This window comes from Erithacus rubecula (genome assembly GCF_903797595.1).
Source record: "Erithacus rubecula genome assembly, chromosome: 5".
NCBI classification, from domain to species: Eukaryota; Metazoa; Chordata; class Aves; order Passeriformes; family Muscicapidae; genus Erithacus; species Erithacus rubecula.
In genome coordinates this window covers 1,576,955-1,601,147 of record NC_136687.1, presented here as the reverse complement: position 1 = coordinate 1,601,147, position 24,193 = coordinate 1,576,955, and the positions used below count along the sequence as shown (strand labels likewise).

The window sequence follows — 24,193 nt, the reverse complement described above, 5'->3', positions numbered from 1 at the left end:
AGTCTTCCTTCCCACTAGCTGCACACTCAGCCTGGAATAAGGTTTCCAGGGGCACATCCTAATTAAATAATCCATGAAAAAACCATTCCTGATAGTGGGATCAAGCTGGGTGCTTCCCAAAAAGAATAAGTCAAAGTTTTGTGTAGCAGAATTTGGGCACAGTCGAGGTTGGTGATTGATGAGATGGTGTTAGGAGAAAGTTGTTGGCTAAACAAAGCCTGATGTGTTACAGGATAAGAATTTTTATATGGGATGCTGCACCTCATCAGCAAGAAATAGCAGGGATATGGGATATAGCAGCCCTGGAAGTTTTGGGGATAGTGGTGGATGAAAGGCTGGACATGGTCTGGATGTTCCCTGGGCTGGTCCCACACTGGGCAGCAGAGAAAGGGGATTCAGTCCCTGAAGAGGCTTCAAGAGAGCTGGAGAGGGACTTTGGGCAAAGGATGGAGTGACAGGACAACAGGGAATGGTTTCCAGTGCCAGAAGGCAGAGTTAGGTGGGATTTTGGGAAGCAGTCCTTCCCTGTGAGGATGCTGAGCCCTGGCACAGGGTGCCCAGAGGAGCTGTGGCTGCCCCTGGATCCCTGGGAGTGTCCAGGGCCAGGCTGGACAGGGATTGGAACAACCTGGGACAGTGGAAAATGTCCCTGCCCATGGCTGGGGTTGGTCTTTAACATCCCTTCCAGCCCAAACCACTCCATGATCCTGGTCTAGGCTGATATTTTCATTCAATTCAGCTGGGCTGGGTCAGGAACAGGGGCAGGGTGGTTAATTAACCCACAGGACACACACAGGGAGGGTCTGGACACAGCCATCCACCTGGGATGCACACAGGAGCAGGGAGGGTTGTGCTCTTGAACCAGACCTCAGAAGTTGACAATGTGAAGAATGAAGGAATTCCTCCCCTAAAAATCGATGCAGTTGCCCAGAGGATGTGTGCAGGGACTGGAGAAACCCCCCTCCATCACCTTTCCATTGCCTTCCTCACCTGGATCAAGCTGAATCAAGTGGGAAGGACACAGCACTGGGGAAGGGGTTGGGTGTCCCTTTCTGAAAGCCACCAGCTGCTGCTCCTGCTGCTCCCATCTCACATCACACCCCCCATCCTGACCAGTATTCCTAGAGAGATTTACAGAGCCTCTGAAGTGATTGAAGTGCTCACAAGTATTTGAATACCCCAGTATTTATCTGCAATTAAGGTCTTGGGAAAACATTGTGAAACAGGAGCTGTCATGTGAGTCCTGCTTCCCTTTGTGTCAAACTGGGAAATGCTGCCTTTGATCCTCTCTCATCCCCATGGATTGGAGCCATCTCCTTTCTTCTTTGCATGAAGGACCCACAGCAGCATCTGGGACTGTGCCTGGGCCCCAAACAAGCAGCAGCCAGGCTCATGCCTCCAATTTTCAGCATCACCAGAGCCTTTTGTGAGATGGTACCAGCTTTGGTACTTCAAAGGAAGGTGTCAGAAATGCAAAAATGAGCAATTAAGGATTAATCTGCTTGTGAGGATGGGTATCTGCCTCCCCCTCTTGATTGCAGTGTAAATTAGTGGTTGACTTGAGCCCTGTAGTGGAGCTATTTATACCTGCAAGGTTTGAATTATTGCTGGATAGATTATATCATCCCTTTGTTTAATCCTTTTTCCTTTCTTCTGTCGGGCTTTTGACCTCAGTGATTTTCAAAGCAGTCAGATTCACTTCCTACAGTTTTCTTGTGATGGTATTTGTATCCAGGAAAGGGGAGGAGAATTTAGATGGCTTTTTCTGTACTCTTTTATTTTCTCTTGCTCTCCCTTACTCATTTCCTCATTCAACAGCCCAGTCCTTTTTTTTTCTTTTTTTCCATTTTAACCTTTTCAGGCATTTTCATTCCACAACTGTCATTGCCCTTGTAAGCTTTTTATTTTCTAGGGCTTCACAACAGCAGAGGTAAGGGGCAGCCTGGGTGAATATTTCACTTTATAGGCTTGAACTCTTCCCAAAAAAAGCTTTGGGGTGAATATCTGCCATGCACCTGCCTGCTGGTCAGACCTACAGCTCTCCTTCATTCCCTCCCCACCCAAGGGCCAAGCAGTGGGAGGGAGGGTGTTGTTGCTCTTGGATTTATTGGCTGTGATTTTGCAAATAAATGCTTTATAATCACTTCCTTGCTGCTCCTTGCAGCCAAGAAAGGGAGATGTGCAGCCAGGGAAGGGCAGGCTGCCTCCTGAGCTCCAGCTTCCCCTGTGGATATTTCCTATTTCCAACACTGCTTTCTTTTAGCCCTCTAAAAAATGACAGAGAGTTTAGAATCTATATTTATATTTACAGCTCTGTAGAAGTTGTGTTTTAAACAAAAACACCCCAAAGTTGGCCCTGGGTCAGAGGCTGCAGTGGTTCCTGGCTCTTTGCTCTGTTGCTGCAGTTTGGATTTTCCCATGTTTCCCATCCAGGAGAAGCTGTCAGAAAAATAAAGGGCACAGGAGATGTGAATATTTTTAAATATCAGAACATGCTGTACAAGGGTGGGAATTAAACTTTGCAGCTGAAGCAAGCACAGAGGTGAGCAGTGTGAGCTTCCCTCACCTTCCTCATTGGGTTTTCCTACCTGGGACAGCCCTCCCACCTAAAAAATTCCCATTGGCTTCAGATCCTGGTGTGGCAAGGATTTACACACATGGTTGAATGTTTTGGAACAAGAAAAAATTAAGATCTGCTCAGAACTCCTAACAGGAGTGAAAATCTTTAAATAGTGATGCTGGGCTGGGCACCAATGGGATGGGAACAGTCTTATAATTCCCCATCCCTGTATTTCCCCATCCCTGGGAGTGTTCAAGGCCAGGTTGGATGGGGCTTGGAGTAACCTGAGCAGTGAAAAGTGTCCCTGTCCCAGAGAGAAAACCTTGAAGTAGCAGCAGGCTCTTGGATCCAGTGGGTCATTATTTGCTACAGTGATCATCAAGCCCAAAATAACCATTTTTTATAATAAATTAGAATAGCTTTCACCAGCAGACATGAGTAGAAAATCCTTTGGGAAAATAGGATGGTGGTTGGGATAGAATTTTCCCATTTATGCTTTTTTAAGGACATTTTCAGTCAAAGCCATTGCATTTTTGATCCCCTTTACAGTCTGTGCTGAAGCTCCAGCCTGGTGGATTTTTGGGGCTTTGTCTCTTGCAGCCCTTCCAATTTTTGTGAACAAGCATTGTTTCTTTGGGGCAGCATTTGAGCCCTCAGTCCTTTTTTCTCCAAGCTGCTGCCCCCAGTTTGGGCACATCTCAGCCTTTCTCTGTGGTATTTCTGGGAAGTGGAAGCTGTTCTGTGGTGCAGAAAACCCAATTGTTGGATGAACTCAGATCCTGCATCTGGAATGATGTTGGGAATATTCATCAGGCAACACCAGTATCAGAACCTTCCTTTTCAGACACTCAGGGAGTGTTGGAAGCAATTAAGGCCAATCAGATGGGATGGGTCCCTCTCCTCTCTCCCCTTATCCCACCCTTTCTGACTCTTTTCTCTGCCTTCTTTCCCTCCTCCCTAAAAAAGGAGAAGGGGAAAGAAAAGCAAAATAACTTGAATGGGTGGAGGGGAGGTGTAATTATGAGCAGTGGGACCAATTTAAAAAGGAAGATTTCAGAGAGACTCAGACTTCCTTTGACATGTTGAGGGGTTTTGGTAGAGGATAAAAAGAAAATAAACTAATTTATTCCTAAATTGTAATTCCTTTTTGGTATTAATCTGTTTCATTAGTGTAGTTCACAAATGCACACAGGCAGGGGAGAGAGGGGGCAGCAAATTGAAATGAAGATATTTTCAAAAGGAAAATCTTGCTAGGAAAGGCTTCCTGCAGGGAGAAATCAACATCCCAGGAGAACAGCTTTGGATTTTTGTAAGTGAGAGTGGATAGAGCAATTTGGGGAATTTCTTGCAGGGAGCAGTTTTTGCTCGTGGTGGGCAGGACCAGATGAGCTAATCAATCCCTTCCCTGGCCAGTGCATGTGGTTTTCATTTCCTCCTGCTGAGAGCTGGGGAAGGGCACTGGGCTGGGGAGGTGGTGGATCCATCTCTGCTTGCAGGGTTGCTGTTGTCCTGGGCTGTGATTCTGCTATTCTGAAATATATTCCATTTTAAAAGATTTTTTATCCCCTGCTGTGGCTCTTTCTAGGCTTAGGAGGGTGTAACCATCTTTGCAGGGATTGTTCTTCACTTTCCCTGGAGATGCAGCTGAGGCATCTCCCAAAACTGCCTGATGTCCATGGGTGTCAGCTCTGGGTGTGAGTTGAAAATGGTTCCACTGGAGATCTAAACAACTTTTTCATGGCTTTCACCCACAAAAAAAAAAAAAAAAAAAAAAAAAAAAAAATCCTGTTTCCTATTTGCTCCATGGGACAGAGCTCTGAGAATGGGGAAGAAATTGAGGCACATTGTATCATCACAGTATCACAGAATGGGCCTCAAAGCTCAGCTCCTTCCATCCCTGCCATGGCAGGGACACCTCCACTAGCCCAGGGTGCTCCAAACCCATCCAGCCTGGCCTGGGACACTTCCAGGGATCCAGGGACAGCCACAGCTTTAGCTTCAACTTTTAATTTCCCCTCTCTTTTCCCCTTGGTGGTCATGCAGGTTGGTGATGAGAAAACCTTGTGAAGCAGGTTGGGATTTGAGCCAGTTAAATGATAATTTAAACATTAAATCATGTGGCTGCTGGTTGTTGGTGTGACATGGCTGAATTGGGGCTTGATGGTCAGGAGTGCTTTGCCACCAGCTTTGTTTATCTGCCAAGGTGAGTGCTGTGCCTGTAGATGGGAAGAAAAGCAAGGATCTTTGACTTGGTATGGATTTCCAAGGAGGAATGGGCAGATATGAGAATCATTTCTTACCTAGGAAGAATGATTGTGATGGAGGAAACAGCTGTAGGACATGGGAGGAGAGGAAAGATGAGCAAATGTGTGGAGCATTTAGGAAGGAGATGGGTTGGGTTTGTTTAGTGCTGAATGTGAATTTGTGGGGCAGAAACACCTGGAGCAGGGAAGATGAGGATTATGGAGCATTGGATAAAGGAGCAGCTTGTGTGGTGCAGTTTGCTGAGCAAATCAAACTCCATGGTTGTGTTTGTTCTGGAGACATGGGGTGCCTGGTTTTGAGGCCATGGGGGCTGCAGTGCCCATATTTATTTGGTTCTGTACTTCAGGGCTCATCTTCTCTTATTTCACATGCAGGAACTGAACCTCAGCTCATTGTCCTCTCCTCAGGAAAAGCCTGTGGAGATCCTGGATCTGTGCTCAGAGCACATTCAGACTTACACAAGTGCAAGGTCAGGTTTCTGAAGGTCTGGTTTACCCTCAGAAGAAGAGATGGTTTTTCAAAGGAAAAATCCATCCTCCTTGACAGTGACTTTATCCCCCTGACAACTCTTAATTCCTTCTGGATTCTCCCCGTGGTCAGGGACAGCAGAAGTTGGATGCTGCATAATCTCCAATCCCCTGCTGCTTCTGCATCCCTCCTCTCAGCAGTGATTTGTAAATATTATTTTCCCCCCAGTATTTTAAAGGACATTTTCATCTCCCCTGGCAGAAGGAGGAGGATATTTCTGGCACTGCTGTTGTATCAGTTTTGCTCCTTGTTTAAGATGAATATTAAAAATAATAACAGCACCAAAGCAAACACAAATTTGGTGTTTTCATCTTAATTTACCCATTCACTTAAAGTCCTGGAACTGCAGCTTTGCTACCACTTGAGACCCAAAATGCAAATTTCACTGAAGATCACATGGAAATCAACTCATCCATTTTCTGTGTGATGAGCAAAAGTACATAAAGAGAAAACCATACTGGAATTTAAACTTTGGCAGAAAATAGGGAAGAACTGTGGGCTGCTGTCATGTTGATGGTTTGGGCAAGGCAGTTTTGATTTTGGTGTGTTGTTTCTATTTAGTTAATTCTTAGCAGCATAGTGGCAATTTTAGAAAAGTTATTTCAGTCAGCAGCAAAACTGCAACACAATAAATATAGATTTGTTCCCCTGATAACAGTTTTGATCAAGGTTTCCTTTTATCCTGCAGTTTTTAAATAATTGGCCTCCTTGCTCTTGCCTTTTATTGTACTGGGGATATTATAAACTCAGATTGTTTTGTAAACCTCTAATTTTAGACACATCTTGGTGCTTATTGTTCCCTTCATCCTTTTTTTTTTTTTTTAATACCATGTCCCAACCTCTGCAGAGAGGCTGAAATCATCTGCATCCTGAAACTTTCATGTCTAGACTTGGATGAAGGGCACAAAAACACAACCAGAGCAATGCCCCCAACAAGAATTTGATAGAAAAACCCTTCTCCAAACCCCACAGCTAATTCCTTTCACCATAACACCAGGCAAAAAAATAAGTGGATGAAAATGCTGAAAGCAGCTTTATGGAGTGAGTGTGTGAAATGAGGAGCAGCTTTCCAAACCAGTAGCTGTGGATAAAAGCCAGCACAGGCATCAGGGATACAATTGAGTTGCTAAGGCAGAGTTTTCCAATGGTCTCATTATTCTGCTCCAGCATCAGCCAACAATGGGGGGGAGATAAAAGCCTGGCAGCCCTTTGCTTAGAGGGGTCAATCCATCCCAGCTCTTTGTAGGGCAGTGTCATTTTTGGCTTTTTACACAGTGAAATCCTCACCACTGCACTTCCCTAAATAGGTCAGGAGGGGACTTGCTGTCGGGAGAGGGAGGCCAGGATCACACCTTGCTTAGAGGGAATTATGTTTTCTCAATGGAAATAAGATGGTTTTGTCCTTTTTCACCCAGTTTGTAAAGGAAAAAAAAAAATTAAAAATGGGTCAATTGGGCAATGGTGTCGTTTCAGTGTGCTGCATTTGGGATGGGGAGCTCAAGGATTAATGCTTTCTGCAGCAGCAGCGAGGAGTGGTGGGGGTTTTTTTGAGCTTTAGAAATAATATATAACAGGTGTTTCACCTTTGTGAACATTATTCTGATATCCTGGACTTGTCTGGCTCAGATTATAAAGCAGTCCTGGGGCTGTTTATCAGCTCCACTGCTTCTGGGTGACCTTGCATCTCATCTTGGGAAGCAGCTTAATCCCTGTAACATCCCCAAAGAAGGATCTCAGGGGTTTTATTGCTTCTGTATTTTGCAGTACTGTGACAAACTGCTGGTGTTGGGCTTGGTCAAGGGTTTTGCCACAATGGCAGAAGACTTGGGAGAAATGGGGTGAAGTTCTTTATTCCTCCTCTCCTCACTGACAAGCTATTAATTAATTAATTACTCATGGAGGAAATAGGAGGACTTTGGAAGGCAATCAGGTGCCAAGATAAATACAGCCCAGCCCTGCCTTTAACCAGCTTTCACAAGGAGTCTTCCTGGGAAAGAGCTGGGATAACACAGCCCAAGGTGAATAAGAGTCTTTGAATGTCCATGGGCAGATAATTCAATCCCTGAGAGGCTTCTTCTCTCCCTCAGTATGGGGACAAGCAGCAGGCTGGGATCTGTGCTCCCAGAACTGCTAAGGGCACTGAGGATCAGAGCACTGCAAAAGATACATTAAAAAAAATAATAAAAATTCTCTTCTCGCTGCCTTAACATGAATTTTGCTCTCAAACCACACCAGAGATAAATGGATGTGTGGGGAGACTGAGGAGTTGTGTGGAAACCTTTAGTTGTTCTTCCACCCAAACCACAGATGTCCTGGTAGTCATGGAATAGCCAAATGTTGGAAATGCTTCTCCTTATGCTGGGGAAAAGGAAGAAAGGCCATTCTGTTAGTCCATTCTGTGGGAATGCCAGGGCTTGGTTCAGCAGGGAACTAAGACCTTGTTGTGTTTGCTTCACTTCCCAATAGAGCTTCTTCCATCTAGTGCAACCAAAGACTTCCAGGGTAAGACTTGAAATCAAATTTTCCACTCCCAGTAATACCTGGGGTTGTTTGAGGATGAGCCAGAGCAGTGATGCTCAGGAGAAGAAGGAGCTCTCCTTTCATGCAGTCACCAATATTTTCATCAACCCAAACACAGGTGATTTTCTCTCTCCTTCTTCTGCTGCTCAGCATCACGGGTGCTGCCACTCAGGTTCCATGGCCAGAGGTTGCAGCACAAAGGAACAACCCCTCACTGTCACCTCTCCAGTTCCTGCCCTTTGCCATCACCCAGGAGCTGCTATGATCCTGCTTCCCTCTATAAAAAACGTGGAAAGAGCCCCAGAGCTGGGCTGGGAGAGGGGTGGTGGGTGCCCAGTGAGACACACAAAAAGCTGGTGCCATCATTCTGTCGTGGTGATATAGCATCTCCCTCCTTGACACACCAAAGCTTCTGTGCAGTGAGGAAAGATGGAGGTGATGGCAAAGATTTGGGACAGCTCACTGTCCTTGCTGCCCAGGCTGGTTCCTGGCTCATGGCAGGGGAGCAGATCCTTCTGGGTGTGATTTGGGACCTGCTTGGTGTGAGCAAGAGGCACCAGATTTCCCTCCTCCCACCCCAGGTTACTGCAGGGCTTGTGCAGTTCCATGTCCCTGAGTGCTCCTGTGCTTTGTGACTCATGGTTTTTACCTGCCAGGCTGTTAAACCCCCAATTTTGGTGTTCCACATCCCAGCTCTTGTCATGTAAAAGGTCTTTTGAAATGGGAAAGATGCAAAAACCCCACACAAAAATGCTTCCTCCTACAAGAGGAACTTGTGGGACACAAGTGGTGCTGGGCAGCAGGGGCAGGTTTAGATGGATATTGGGAAGATGAGGGAGGTGCAGGGAGAGAACAAAAATGCTGAGGCAGGAGGGGATGCTGATGGTGGGACACTGGTGCCCCTCTGATGGGGGATCAGAAGCACAGACCATGTTCCCCACAGCTGACCACAAATCAAAGCCAGCTGTCAGCACAGAAATATTTAACTTTGGTGTTCAGGTGAGGGTGGGGATGGCTGTCAGCAGGGACCAAAGGCTGCTCCAGCACTGGGGGCTGATGGAGAGCTGGGAGGGGGGAAAAGTGGAGCTCATGGAGATTCATGGAGCCCCTGGAGCCAAACTGGGATCCTGTCCTTGCTTCCAGTGAGTGCCCTGCAAGAGCAGAGTGGTGCACACACCCCTGGGGTAAACCAGCATCCTTTCCCAGTTCATACTGGGCTACCCAGCTGGGCCCCAGACCCCAGTAAGGTTCTGCCCTGAAGCAGTGAGGCAGGAGGGGAAGGTGCCAGCTGCAGGCTGTGTTTCTGATCTCTGACTTAACAGGAAAGGACTGACCACAGAAAATGTGCAATATTGTTTTTCTCCACATTTTCCTGAAATCTGTTGAACTGCTTTGCCTGTGGAGGGAGGAGGGGTTATGTGGAGGATGAGGAGGAAGAAATAATGGTGGCTCTGTTCAGTGGAACTCCCCTAACAGACAGTTGGGGTTGTTGTTTTCCACCTCCAAACACATAGATCTGATCTGAAAATCCCAGGCTTAAAAGCACAGATGTTTAGTCTGACACACAAACGTGGCATGGTGCCAGCAAGTGGAACAGCTGGAAAGTTCCTGATGAGTTCTGAGGAGCTGATCTGGGATGAGAGGAGTTAAAACTGCTCAGCAACAGCTGCATCCTTCAACCAAATCACCTGAAACTTCCCTCCCCTTCCCTCCAGCTCTTTTGTTTTGTACCAAAGCAACTTTCCAGAGATTTGTTACAGCTTCTCCTGTCCCTCAAAGTGTCCTCTTTGAGAACCAGTGGTGGGGACAAAAGCCAGCCCATGGCAGTGCCACCAGGCTGGATATTGTGAGGTGTTTTTGGGGATCTTATCTGTCCCCAGATAGGTCAGGGGGAAGATGGTGTTAGATTGATTCTCTCTGCATTAATGTCACAGGCAGAGATGTGTTGGGGTGTGAGTTGGGATGGGTGGCCATTCATTTCAAACTCATTAATTTTAATTCCAGTCCACGCCAGCAAGGATTAAAAGTCACCCCACTGCTGATGTTCCTTCCTTGACTCTTAATAACTGTCTCAGCATCTCAGCCATGAATAACTGGTTCCTCCAGGTGGTTTAAGAGTATCCCACACCTGAAATGCCCTCCTGGTGCCAGGACACAGCAAGGGTTGCTCTGCTTTACCCTGTGCTCTCCCTTTCCAGTCTTTTCCAAAATCTGCTTTAGAGGCTGAGCTGTGCCTGTCATCTTCTCTGCTTTGGGGCTGGTGGGGGGTCAGAATTCCACTCAGGAATCCTTTGTGTTCATTGCCATCCTCTGCAAAGTGGTGGTGGAGATACAGGGCTTTCCTTCAGCCAAATTAATCCCTTCCTTGCACTGCTCATGGAATAATTCATTAACTGAGGATGAAGGTGGCACCATGTGTTCCAAAGACTCAGGTCTGCCTTTCCTACAGCTTCCAGAGTGGGAGGTGGGGAGCAGTCAGCATCCAAATGTGTAATTGTACAGGCATTTGTACATGGGAGCATCAGGGATGTACAGAGGATGTAAAGAGATCCCATAGCATCTGGCAAACTTGGGTTTTAAAAGCAGACAAATCACAGCCAGAGCCCATGGGATGCCTGTAAAGCTGTGGGGGAGAGGAGCAGAGGAAAGTACTCCACAGAGGAGTAGAGGCTTGCTGGTTCATATTTAAGTTAAATCACTTCTGGAAATCACATCTAGATCTCTGAAATTATATGGAGATGGTTCCTTTGAGAACAGGGCCCTAACATGAGGGTGTTATTAAGGTAGAAATAGAATCATAGACTCATTTAGGTTGGAAAAGATCTCTCAGATCATTGAGTCCAACCATTAACCCAGCACTGCTGTGTCCAAAAATTACCCTGTAATAAACTGACTGCTCATAACATCCCTATTGCTCTGTCTCTGTGTTAGACCTTGCCCCCTTTTCCACCTGTAGGATTTTGGTTTTAAGCCTTTTGCACCTCCCAAAATGACATCTCATTTTCTCCCTCCTCATTGGAACATCCCTGCATTTGGCTATGGAAGGATTGCAGGAGGTCTTCCCCCAGTACTGTACAAGCAGAGGATGGCTTGGGGAGCAACATCACCCATTTAGGAGGAACCAATCCCATAGATAATCATCCAGGAGTGTGTCTGCTTTGGGACAGGGCATAGCTTGGAGATGGATGGGGCTGGGTTTGCTTTGGACTGAGGGCAGCAAGGAGGATTTGAGCCAGGATGGCCTCAGGGTGCATGGTGGGGAGTCAGAAGTGATGGCACCAAGCTGAGAGGTGCAGGTGAGTCACCTGGGGACAGGATGCCATGCTGAGGGACCTTGGCAGGCTGGGCAAGAGGGGCCTTGTGATCCTCATGAGGAAAAACAAGACCAGGTGTTGGGTCTGTGCCTGGGTTGGGGCATTCCCAGGAGCAGAACACACTGGGGGATGAATGGATTGGGAGCAGCCCTGCCCAGAAGGATTTTGGGGTGCTGGTGGGTGAAAATGAGCCAGCTCACAGCCCAGAAATAGAATTGTACCCTGGGCTGTGTCCAAAGAAGGGTGGCCAGCAGGCCAAGGGAGGGGATTCTGATCTCTGCTCTCAGGATGCTTCACCTCCAGTGCTGTGTCCAGCTCTGGGATCCTCAGTACAGGAAAATGTGGAGCTGCTGGAGAGAATCCAGGAGATGCTCCAGGGTTGGAGCCAGGCTGGGAGAGCTGGGGGTGCTCACCTGGATAGGAGAAGCTCCAGGGAGAGCTCAGAGACCTGCCAGAGCCTAAAGGGGCTCCAGGAGAGCTGGAGAGGGACTGGGGACAAGGGATAGAGGGACAGGACACAGGGAATGGCTCCCACTGCCAAAGGGCAGGATGGATGGGATATTGGGAATAAACCATTCCTGTGAGGGTGGTGTGGCACTGGCAGAGGGTGCCCAGAGCAGCTGTGGCTGCCCCATCCCTGGAAATGTTAAAAACCAAGGAGCAACTTGGTCTAGTGGAAGGTGTCCCTGTCCATGTCAGGAAGGTGAAATGAATGCACTTTGAGGTCCCTCCCAGCCCAAACCATGCCATGAATCTGTAAAAATGAGATGGGTTTGTCAGGCTGAGCCCTTGTGCCTCCAAACACCATCCTGCTCTGCAGAAACACACTTGGTGTTGTGTCCCTGCAGCACAGAAAGCCTCTCTGTTTGTGGGAGCTCCTGTACCATTTCATGCCTGGTTTGGGGGGTCTCTTATTTAACAGCAACACTGAGGAGCCTTCTGTGTATTATGTTCCTATCCAGGGCATGATGGCAATGGGTGTTTTTGTAGGGAAGCTGCTTTTCAAAGCCTTGTGAAAGGAACAGCAAGGACTTTCAAGGATGGGGATGTCTCGGGTGCTGTCGTCTTCATTGCTGTTGGGATGATTTAACCTGAGTGGAGGGCTCTGTCCTTCTGGATGGGATTGAAATGAATTTAATTCAGCATAATTTTGTTTGGTTTAGGTGCCCAGTGCAGGGGGATTTGAGGTCTGTCGTAGCCTTTTAATGTTTATTTTCATATCACTAAAATCTAAGTGACAAATGGTGATGTTTCATGGCTGCTCAGGGAGACCTTGTTTATTGGGAAAAAAGCGAAGTGGGTCATGAAAAATTATTTCCAGCATTGACTCTGTTGTCTCTTTCATATGCATCCAGACTCTGCTGTCATCAAGGAAACTTGAAATTCCCTCTTTGTGTTTTGTTTTGCACGTGAAATGGCCAGAATTCATCTTTTCACCACTTTCTACATCTGTCCAAAAAAATATTTGTGGTTCCAGTGCAAATACAATCTCCAAACACCTCAGAGGAGCTGCTCCTTCCAGCAGCTGTGGTGCTCCTGAGCACAGCAGCTCTGCCAGGCTTTTGAGCAGGTTTTCAGCACAGAATTATCTCACCAAAAGATGGGAGCATTATTCTTGGGGGGGCTCTGTATTTTGTGATTTGCTGTGATGGGTGTTTTACTGGTACATGGCAGGATGGAATAATTAAACTGGTAATTTGCTGGCTTTCATGAAATGGCCTCAGGAACTTGTTCTCTTTTCTGGCACTGAGCTGCAGGTGACAGGACAAAGGGGAATGGCTGCAAACCTACAAAGGGCAGGGCTGGATATTGAGAAGAAATTGTTCCCTGGGAGGGTGGGGAGCCCTGGCACAGGTGCCCAGAGAAGCTGTGGCTCCCCCTGGATCCCTGGCAGTGCCCAAAGCCAGGCTGGATGGGCTTGGAACAACCTGGGATAGTGGGAGGTGTCCCTGCCATGGCAGGGGTGGGACTGGATGTTCTCTAAGGTCTCTTCCAACCCAAACCATTCCATGATTCTGTTCCTGGAGATGATGGGGTACACCCACCTTCACTTCAGGGAGGGACCTCAGGCTTCTCCTGCAGCTCCATCTAGAGGGGAGGAAGATGGCTCTGCTGTCCCCTGACCCAAAATCCCAGCCTGCAGCACCTTCCCAGGGCTGTAGCTGTGCTTTTGCTGACCCCAGAGCCAGGTTGGTGCTGGGAACCCACCCTTGTGTTTCCTGGGGAGGATACCACAGCCAGACACAGTTCCTTGCCCAGCCACTGCTGGGGAGGAACATTTCTCTCCCAAAGCCCAAAAGCAGAAGCAGGTGCTGCTGCCTTGGCTGAGGATGTGGGAAGCACACACAGCTGCTCTCTGGTTGCTTTTGGGGTGGATTTCACCAGAGAAAATCGTTGTGGTTTGTGCTGGGGCTTTCCTGGAGAGGAGGTCTGATCTGCATGGACCTCTGGGCTTGCACCTCCAACTTCAGCTTTCCTCCCAGCCATGAGCTTTGTTTTATGTGATATTCTTATTTTAAATGCCATCCTGGAGGGAAGAGCACAGCAGTGCTGAATGTCAGGTTACTTTTCCTATCTGAGTCCCAATTCTCTCTTTTATTTATTTAATTTTTTTTAATATATAAGGGTGCTCTGGAATTCCCAGCTACCCAGCTGTGCCCAAAAGAAGGCTGGTTTAGACCTTAGCAACAGGGTGTTTTTGTTCAGATTGTATTTATTCTGCTGTGAGAGCCATTGTTCTGTCCCATGCCTTGACCACTCCGAAGGCTGGAGATAAAAGCCCTGGCTGACAATAATACAGTTGAGTTCAGCCTTTTGTTGGGGAGATGAAAATAGAGGATGAATTGTGAATAACATGGGAGGGCTAAAAGTCAGTCATCCCAGGATGTTGGTTAATCACTTCAAAGATAAGAAGCTGCATTTTAATTATGTATTTTTCAGAACTACTGAGCATTAGGTTTTGTGTTGGTATCAGCAGGGGCTTGTACCCACCATGATGTTCAGGACTAGTTCTTCCAATCTTGAGGCAACAAGAAATATGTTTATTGCACTGATATTGGGTTTATGGTAGGTTGATAGCAAAATCTATGTACAATTTGGAGTAGCTGTATTCTATTAGGCTTATAATAGGTTTATAGATATATAAATCTCAGAAACATAGAATCACAGGATGGTTTGGGTTGGAGGGAAGCTTAAAGATCATCCAGTTCCACCCCCCTGCCATGGGCATGAACACATTCCACTATCCCAGGCTGTTCCAATCCCTGTCCAGCCTGACCTTGGACACTTCCAGGGATCCAGGGGCAGCCACAGCTTCTCTGGCACCCTGTGCCAGGGCTCAGCATCCTCACAGGGAACAATTCCTTCCCAATATCCCATCCATCCCTGCCCTCTGGCAGTGGGAGCCATTCCCTGTGTCCTGTCCCTCCATCCCTTGTCCCCAGTCCCTCTCCAGCTCTCCTGGAGCCCCTTTAGGCTCTGGCAGGTCTCTGAGCTCTCCCTGGAGCTTCTCCTCTCCAGGTGAGCACCCCCAGCTCTCCCAGCCTGGCTCCAGCCCTGGAGCATCTCCTGGACTCCTCTGGATTTGCTTCAGCAGCTCCACATCCTCCTGCTGTTGGGGATCCCAGAGCTGGACACAGCACTGGAGGCAGAATCCCCTCCCTTTACCTTCTGTTCACACCCATAAATACATTTTTACATGATGTGTTTATAGCATGAGCAATGATGGAAGGTGCCCAGCTTGGTTTGGCTCTGTGACCTGAGCCTACAGCATCACTTTGCTTTAAATAAGGGCATGGAAGATGGAAAGGTGAAGAAAAGGCATTTTAGAAAAAATAATAGAAAACAGATTAAAAAGAAAAGAAAGATAAAGGTGGAAATGCCTCCAGGGTGTGGTCATTTTTCAGGAGCATGTTCTGATGAGAAGTATTTGGGAGACTGACCTGCTCAAAATGCTGATAGTGTGAATGATAACAGGGATCACCCCTAAACTCTGCAGGCTTGGAAATCCTTTCCTTGCTGAGGGTATTTTGGTGCCACTCTGGGCAGCAGCTCCTGTTTGCTGAGATATTTATGATCCAAGGCACTTCCTGCTCACATCAGCTTCCAGCAAGGCTCCCCATCCCTCCTGGCAGATCCTCCCTCCCCAGCTGCCCTCACCTGCCATCCATGTAATTGGCAATAATTTCCCTAAATGCTCACAAAAGCAGATGTTCTCTCTGTGGTCACATCCAGCCAGCTTATTCTGCACTGGATACACGAGCACACAGCATTAAAGGACTAATTCCTGTAAATAAGCCTATTAAAAGGTTGGAAATAATGCCTCCAACTAAACCATCGAATGCAGCTGAATCCCACTGCTTGTATTAATTTGTTATCTGCAGTGTGCCAATCCCAGTCTGCCCAGGACTGGGTGTCCTGGTGCTTGGCCAGTTGCTTGGATGTGGTGGTTGGTGGGTGTCTTTTATTGTTTCCAGCTAATAAATCCCATTTATAGGTAATTAACACTCCATCTAACATTTCCTCAGTATTGCTGGTGAGTGGGAGAAGAAATTGCTTAGTGCAGTTGTGAGTGGGGGACTTTGCTGGAGAAAAAAATTAATCTCACTTATTTTCCTGCCTCAAAACAGGGAATAAGAAGATGGGTCCCCAGTTGCTCTGCAAGTTCTGGGTGTAAGGACCATGTTTATGATAATGAGAGTGGTAAAACAGTGGCACAGGTTGGCCAGAGGAGCTGTGGCTGCCCCATCCCTGGAAGTGCTCAGGGCCAGGTTGGACAGGACCTTCCAGACCATTTTATTCCTCCCCCTGCCTTGGGCAGGGACACTTTCCAATAGCCCAGGTTGCTCCAAGCCCTGTTCAACCTGGAATTGGACACTTCCAGGATAGAAAGCTCTTAAAAACTCTAAAATCCATGAACTCACTTTTCCCTGGCCCCACGTGTTCAGCACCATTTCATTCACTCACCAGATTGTCCATCCAGGAAAATGGAAAAATCACAGTGTTTTGATGAGCTGGTTTCTTCAGGCAGCATCTCTCTGGGCTTGCAGCTCCAGCAATACCTGTCAGGCAATTTTCCCTTCACCTGGAAACACGCTCCCATGTCTTATTTGTGGATTGTGCTTAAAAACAGTTGTGTCTGGCAGCACAAGTGCTCCAGTCAGACTTTTCAGCTTGAAGCCTTCAGCAGACGTGCCTCACAATGATTTTGGCACTCACAGAAGTCAGGGAGGAAAACGCTTCAAAATCCAGTTCCCCTTATTTGCAAACCTTGTTTATAAACCCTCGCAGCCACTGGTAAAATCATGATTTTTTTGGTTTATCTGGAAAACAGAAAAGCACAATTAATGAGAGATGCTGTCACCATTTGTACCTCAGCCCTTTTTCCCCCCCACCCAGTCTAATACATGCAAATATATGTAAAGAGTAAAGACTGTTCCACCGAGTCTTGCACGTTTGTTCAAAGAGGAGGAAAACAAGTCGAATTTACAGGCTGAATTTTTAAGACCTGTCTATTAAAAAAAAAAAAAAAAAAAAGACCCAAAAAAAAAGCAGCTGTTGGCCGTGGGTGCTGACCGAGGTGATTCTTCCCGGCGTCTGTTTTCCCTGCGCTCGCAGCCCTAATGTCATTAATATGGAGCTTTTGGAGAACTGGAGTATATCCTAATTAGCAGCCTCTGATTTTTTTTTTTTATTTTTTTTTTTCCCCCTTAGTTTCATAATCAGTGATCTCGGCTACACCACAAGTGTTACTGTGGCAACAGGGCTGAAGGGAGCAGCGGTGCAGGATTGCCGCAGGTGAGAGCGGAGATCGCCCGGCTCCGCAGCTCCGTTAGCCCCGGGGCTGCTCCCCGCACCCACAGGTGGCCCGGGAGGATTTCAGGGTAAGCACCACCACGGAGATTACAGCTGCATGACCCAACGCATGCGTTTGCATCGGGGCCGAGCCTCTGCAATGAGATTTTAAGGCTGTCATGCGAGCGATCCCCCCTCCGACACCTTTTGTTTTAAGCAGGATGTTCCGAGCCCTCCCTGCCTGAACGCTCCCGGCTCAATCTTGGCGTCCCAGTCCTGAGCCCAAGTGTTGTGCTTTTATTTTTTTATTATGATTTTTTGTGGGTGGTTTTTTTTTTTTTTTTTTTTTTAATTTCTCCTCCCCACGCACAGCTCTCTCTGAAAGGCATTTTGCTAGGTGGGGATGTTGTCATGCTGAATAATGGCCATCCTTCATCCTGACTCCATCAACAGCAACCCGTCCTTTTCACAGCTGAATCTTTCCTTTGTACACGCCTGGGACTTAGGAAGGGACACCCTAGAATGGGATATTTAAGGAAATACGTTCCTGTGTGCCTTGATTTTTTTTTTTTATTATTAATTAATGGTTTTATAATGAGTTGAGCCAGCTCCTCCCGTGCCTCTCCCGCTGCCGTGTTGCGGCTGCAGCGCTGATCCCGTGGGGAAATCACACAGGAGCCTGCTCTGGTTCTAGCCAGGGGTTTTTTACAAGTTCTGGGGGTGTGTATTTGGCAGATCTGTGTTCATCATCCTAGAGGAGTTCTCACCTCCCTCTCCCCTTGGCAGCAGAGCTGCTGCTTTCCCCCCATCCCTCACCTTCATCCCAGCATCTTCCTCCTGGTCAAAGTTTGGAGTTGGTTCTTCACTTTGCTCCTCCCTGCCCTGACAGCTCTCTGCTGTCCTTCTCAAAACTTCTCTTGGCTCTCACCTCCATGCTCTGTCCTTTAGGAAACCTTCTCCAATTGGTCATTCTCCATTGCTACAGGCCCAGGAAGATTTTCATCCCCTCTATCTCTTCCATAATTTGTTCCCAGTTTAATTCTGCTGTAGCAACAGGCACATATTCCCATGATCACACATCTGTGGTGCCAGGAGAAAAGAGTGGCTGAGGGCAAATTAAACCTGTCCTAATTATGAGAGTTATTAGGAAAATTATTATTAGTAAAATAATTTGTATTTGTAGTTCTTCCCCTCTGAGGCACCTGGGGAGGTTTCCTTGCTGTGGCAGGAATGCCCTTCCATGGACAAGGATCTTTGAGGGCTTTGGTCTTAGATGTGCCACAGATCTGCTCCTGGCTTCATCCCCTGGCTTTCATTTCCATATTTTTAACATGAGACCATTAAGTCTGTAGGCTCTTTGCTAGTATCTGCTTGATTTTAAACACACAGGGACAGAATTCTTTCCTAAAAGCAAGATATTACAGAAGAGTAAGGTCTGATGTGCCAATTACAGGGACTAATTGTGGGTGCTGGAACTGGATGATCCTTCGGGTCCCTTCCAACCCAGACCATTCTCTGGTTCTGTGAGTGGTACCCACTGTCACAATTTATGCATCTTTGTAGGAAGTTGAACTATTTCATGTCCCAAAAACCCCCACATTTATTGTTTTTATCTCTTTGGTTTTGTTTTGGTTGGTTGGTTGGTTGGTTGGTTGGTTGGTTGGTTGGTTGGTTGGTTGGTTGTTTTTCTGAAAACCTCAGCAGTTTATTTTTCAGTTCCAGAAGTTTTTGGACAATGCTGTCAGGCACATGTTGTGATTTTTGAGGTTGTCCTGTTCAGGATGAGGAGTTGGACTTGGTGATCCTTGTGAATCCCTTCCAACATCCTGCAGAGTGTGGGGATCTCCTGCTCAGTGCTGGGTACTTTCTTACTCCACTGTGAGCTTCAATCCCAGCAGCTTTGCTTTGTGAACAGTTTGCAGGACAGGCAGTTACAGAATCACAGTGATTGATTTTGGAAGGAACCTCTGGAAGTCATCTGATCCACCAGCAGAGCTGCCAGATCTGGTTGCATGGGACAGTGTCCAGACAAATTTTGATTATTTCCAAGGAAGGAGAATCCACAGCATCCCTGGGCAATCTGTGTCAGCACCAGACCCCAAAAGTGTTCCCTGGTGTCCTTCTGTGCTCAGTGTGTGCCTGTGACCCCTTGTCCTGTCCCTGGCCACCACTGGCAAGAGCCTGGCTTTGTCTTCTCTTCACCTTCCCTGCAGGTTTTAACAGATTTTAACATTATCCTAAGTGGCAGATTTCTATATGCCCAGAAATCCAGGTGGAAATAGGGTTGGGTTCCCTCCTTGCACGTATCATGGTGATTCTCTTTGAAAGATGAGTGTGTGTTCATCTGTTGAAGGATATTAAATGCTCCAAGAACTGGAGCCCCTCTGCTCTGCAGACAGGTGGGAGAGCTGGGGGTGCTCACCTGGAGAAGAGAAGGCTTCAGGGAGGCTTTCAAAAACCTTCCAGTGCCAAAAGGAGCTCCAGGAGAGCTGGAGAGGGACTGGGGACAAGGGCCTGGAGCTCTGGGACAGGGTGAAATGGCTTCACACTGTCAGGAAGCAGAATTAGGTGGAGAAATTCATTAATGTGAGGTTGTTAAAGACCTGGCACAGGGTGCCCAGAGCAGCTGTGACTGCCCCTGGATCCCTGGCAGTGCCCAAGGCCAGGCTGGACAGGGCTTGGAACAACCTGGGCTAGTGGAAGGTGTCCCTGCCCATGGCAGGAGGTTGGATGGTTTTTAAGGTGCCTTCCAAACCATTCCATGAGCAAATGCTGGTTTGTGGAAGGTTGAGCAGGTGAGGAAATCCAAGCTCCAGCCCCTTCCCAGAGGCTCATCCTGCTCCTCCTGCCCTGCTCCATACAGGGGCTGTCACTCCTGTGGAAGCTGCCTGTTTATTTGAAAGAAGGAAAAAAAACCCCCACAAAAATGAAAACTAAATGGATTTTCAGAAAGGGTGAATGGCTGCTGTGATTCATCTTTTCTGGTGAAGAGTGGAACAGCAGAGGGTGGGGGATAATGTTCAGTGTGACACATCAAAGGCCTCGCTTCAGCTTTGGAGACACATGCAGGGAATTAGTCACTGCATTTCAGTGCAGAAAAACCCTTTTTCCTCCCTAAATTCGATTCTTCTCCCCCTGTGATGGCCAGCTCACCACAGCCCTGGGCTGTTCCATGTGTGTTTTTACATCCTTTGCATCTCACCGAGAGGTTTGGGGTTGTGATGAAGTTGCCCTGCTATCAGACAAACTCCTCTGCTGTGGATCACAGCTCCAGGGAGAGGCTGCAAATCCACAAACAGGATTTTAAAGGAGCAGGGAGGGGGAGAGGGAATGGCAGGTTTGTTTTCCAGGGTGGCTGAGCCATGCTGATGGCTTGCTGCCACCAAAAAGAATTTTAAAAATGAGCTTTTTCCCCTTTCTTTATGCTCATGCTTGTTCTCGCCCTCCTGTGAGCTGCTTCAAAGAGCCAACCTTGCTCCCAGTTCTGCATCCTCTCCCCCTGCCAACAAATAAAAAGGAAAACTGAACATTATTTTTATTTTTCACTGCAGCTGGAGCCAGCACCAGGCAGTGTCAGTTGAGCCCCTGCCTTTCAGCATCCTCCTGATGACAGCAGGGATTCCTGGGGTCCCGGCAGAGCTGGTTGGAATTCAGGTTGTGTCTCCTCAGTGCACACAGAAAAAAGATTGCCTCATTTTCCAGGAATTAGGAATATGTCAGAGGTGGGGGTAAATCCTGCCTTTGATTGTGGATGGCTGGATCTGGGCAGTTTCTGCAGCAATAAACTCTAATTCTTTGCATTCTGGAAGCACATCAGGGTGATCCTGCAGCCTGACCCCCCTGTAGCACCAGCACAGGCATTTTCAAGCCACTTATTACTTTATAAAGAGATTATTTCCCTTTTTTTTTTTTTTTTCCCCTCTGGCATCAATCATCTTGACAAGATCTGCTTCTTTTAAAACATCCATCCTGCAGTTTGAAATCCAGCCTTTCCTACAAAGAAGATCCCAAGCAGTTTATGGAAGAATGCAGTGCACATACACTACATATATATTTATATCTATACCTGTATCTATATCTATATATCTATCTATATATTATCTTTATAGCTATATACCTATATATATAGATAAACCTAGATAATTGCCACTGGTGTGCTCATAAATATTATATATATATGTATGTATGTATGTATGTATGTATGTATGTATGTATATATATTTTTGTATCTATATCTATCTATCTAGATACAAATCTATATATCTATATATCCATATATAGATAAGTAAACCTTGATAATTGCCACTTGTGTGCCCATAAATACTATATATTTTGGCATCTATATCTATCTATATATAATCTAGATAGATAGATAGATAGATAGACCTCAATAATTGCCACTGGTGTGCCCATAAATATTACATATATATATATATGTATTTTTGTATCTATATCTATCTATATATAATCTATATTTCTATATATCTCTCTATATAGATAGATAAACCTAGATAATTGCCACTTGTGTGCCCATAAATATTATATAGATATATGTATTTTTTGTATCTATATATATATTTATATCTATCTATATCTAATCTATATATCTATATAGTTAAACCTCAATAATTGCCACTGGTGTGCCTATAAATAAATGTGCCCATAAATGTATATGTGTATTTTTGTATCTATATCTGTATCTAAATAGATAGATAGATAGATTAGATAGACAGACCTCAATAATTGCTACTGATGTCTCCATAATTATGATATAGATATAGATATAGATATAGATATAGATATAGATATAGATATAGATGCAGGTATAGTTGTAGATGGAGATGTAGATATAGGTATAGATATAGATATAGATATAGATGTAGATGTAGATGTAGATATAGGTATGTAGATGTAGATATAAGTATAGATATAGATATAGATGATATAGATATAGATGTAGATGTAGATATAGGTATGTAGATGTAGGTATAGGTATAGATACAAAAATTAGATATATCTATAATATTTATGGGCACACCAGTGGCAATTCCCAAGGTTCCCAAGGCTGATCTTTGAAGACAGAAGGTCTCAAACCTGGAGCATCCCGAGCCTGCTGAGCACAGGGCAGAGGCAGCTCCTCTGTGCCTGCCAGAGGCAGCCCCTGACGTCAGGGTGTTTTTCTGCAGCGCTCACAGGATGTTGCAGCCGGCCAGGAGCTGTGTTTATGTTGATAACATTACAAGTATTTCCTCTCCGTTTCCGAAAGCAGCAGGGAGGGAGCCCGGGGGGAAGGGAGACTCAGGTTTCTCCAGCTTTTTTGGGGTAGGACTCTGGAGGCTTTTCATGTTAAGGAGTGGGGAAGGACGAGCTGCTGGTGTTTATTGATGAATATTTTGGGAATAGGGAGTGTTTAAATCAGGGGTTGGGAATGGGGAGCTGGGCTGGCACACCTCACTCAGCACAGGGCTCTTTGCCTGCTCCCTGCTCCAGATCCGGTTTGAAGGTGATAAAGCAGCTGATTGCCGGTCACAGGGGCACTCCAGGGATTTGGATTTTTGGGTAATGATGTGCACAGCAAGCTGGGATGCTCCCAGCATCCCATTCCTTCTGGCAGTCACAGTAATAAAGCCATAAAAACTCAGATTCTGCATGGATCGTTTCTTCTCGAAAACGGGGCAAGGCTTGGGGAAATCCAGCATTATCTGCACTTGCCAAGCCCTTCCTCCTCCTGCAATCCACTCACGGATCAATGAACTGATTAAATGTAGAATCAAGAGGGGTTTAGAGCTCCCTGTCTGCTGATGTGATCCCAGAGCATTGGGGCTGTGCTGCCAGCTCAGCAAAGGAGGGACCCTCATCAGTGGCTGGGCTTCAGGAGCTTAAGGGTCTTTTCCATCCTAAATGATTTTGTGATCATCCCACCATCCCAAAAGGGCTTTGCAGCCAGTCCAGGAATCTCCTGTAGCTCTCATCCATGTAGCAGTCACAGTTTATGGAAATAAGCCCAAACTCTTTTATCCTTTGTGGGTTTTTTCCCAATAATGGAGAGCAGAGAAGGGATTCAGAGTTTTTCCTGCTTTCCTCCCACCCTCCATGTCCTGCTTTAATACCAAGGGGAGGATGTGGGGAGGCTCTGGCACAGCTTGCCCAGAACAGGAGTAGAAATGGGATGAGTGGCATCCCAAATAAATGGGGATCTTAAATGAATGGGAGCCCAAATGAACAAGGACCCAATGTGAATAGGGACCCTAAATTAATGGGATGCTAAATGATTGGAAATGCTAAATTGCCAAATGAGTGGGATCATGAATGAACAGAACCACAAATGAATGAGAATCCCAAATGATTATGGATCCCAAGTGAATGGGATCCCAAATAAACAGAACTCAAAATGAATGGGGTTCCCAAGTGAAGGGGAGCTTTTGTTTTGAGAAACAAGTTGGGGGAAGAGAAAGGAGCCATATCCACCTCTGTGAATGGTGTATCTGTGCAAATATTTGTCAAAAAACAGCACTTTTTTCCTAGCAGTGCTTCCAGAAGAACCAAGTCTTTCCCTTTCCCTTGCCATTGTGTGCTTGCTGTGGCAGTGCTGGGCTCTCAGTGAGAGAAGTGCTTGTGATGGTGAGACCTTGGTGCTTTCATCAGCCCTTGTGAGGTTTTCAGAGCATCTGTGTGCCATCTTCTCCATTCTCTGGAGATTCAGTGTGTGTTTTACTTCCTCATGCTTTTTCATGTGAGTCCCATCAGGATGAGCACCTTATTTCTGTGGGATTCCTCAGTGGGATGCTTGGATAATCTGAGTCATGCAGCAAGTTACAAAGATCATGGAATTATGGAATGGTTTGGGTAGGAAGGGACCTTAAAAACCATCCAGGTGCAACCCCTGCTATGGGCAGGGACACCTTCAGCTATCCCAGGTTGCTCCAAGTTGTCCAGTCTGGCCTTGGACACTTCAGGGATCTCTGGGCACCCTGTGCCAGGGCCTCCCCACCATCACAGAGAACAATTTATTCCTTGTAAATACTGAATTTTCTCCCCAAAGCCAAGCCTGTGTAGACCAGGCTCATCTCAGACTCTGTCAGGCTGCTGACCAGGCTGAGTGGGGTGTGTTAATCACCATGAGTGGAACATGTCATCAAACCATCAAACTACTGATTGTGGGTTTTTCCTGACATCCCACCCTGGAGCACAGCCTGGGGGAGGCATTGCAGGA

General features: G+C 46.5%; 1 protein-coding gene across 4 annotated transcripts in view; it reads left to right on the top strand.

Moving 5' to 3' along the window:
• PTPRA (protein tyrosine phosphatase receptor type A) overlaps positions 1–24,193 on the top strand; it is a 111,723-nt gene that overhangs the window by 62,319 nt on the left and 25,211 nt on the right. Inside the window, exon 3 of one of the 4 annotated variants that reach the window (XM_079307297.1) lies at positions 16,900–16,983. The exons of 2 other annotated variants lie outside the window; for them this stretch is intronic. The gene's annotated coding sequence lies outside the window, so the exon portion shown is untranslated. Of the gene's footprint in view, positions 1–16,899; positions 16,984–17,047; positions 17,070–24,193 lie in introns of those variants that run through there. One more of the 4 variants, XM_079307298.1, reaches the window with a different exon arrangement.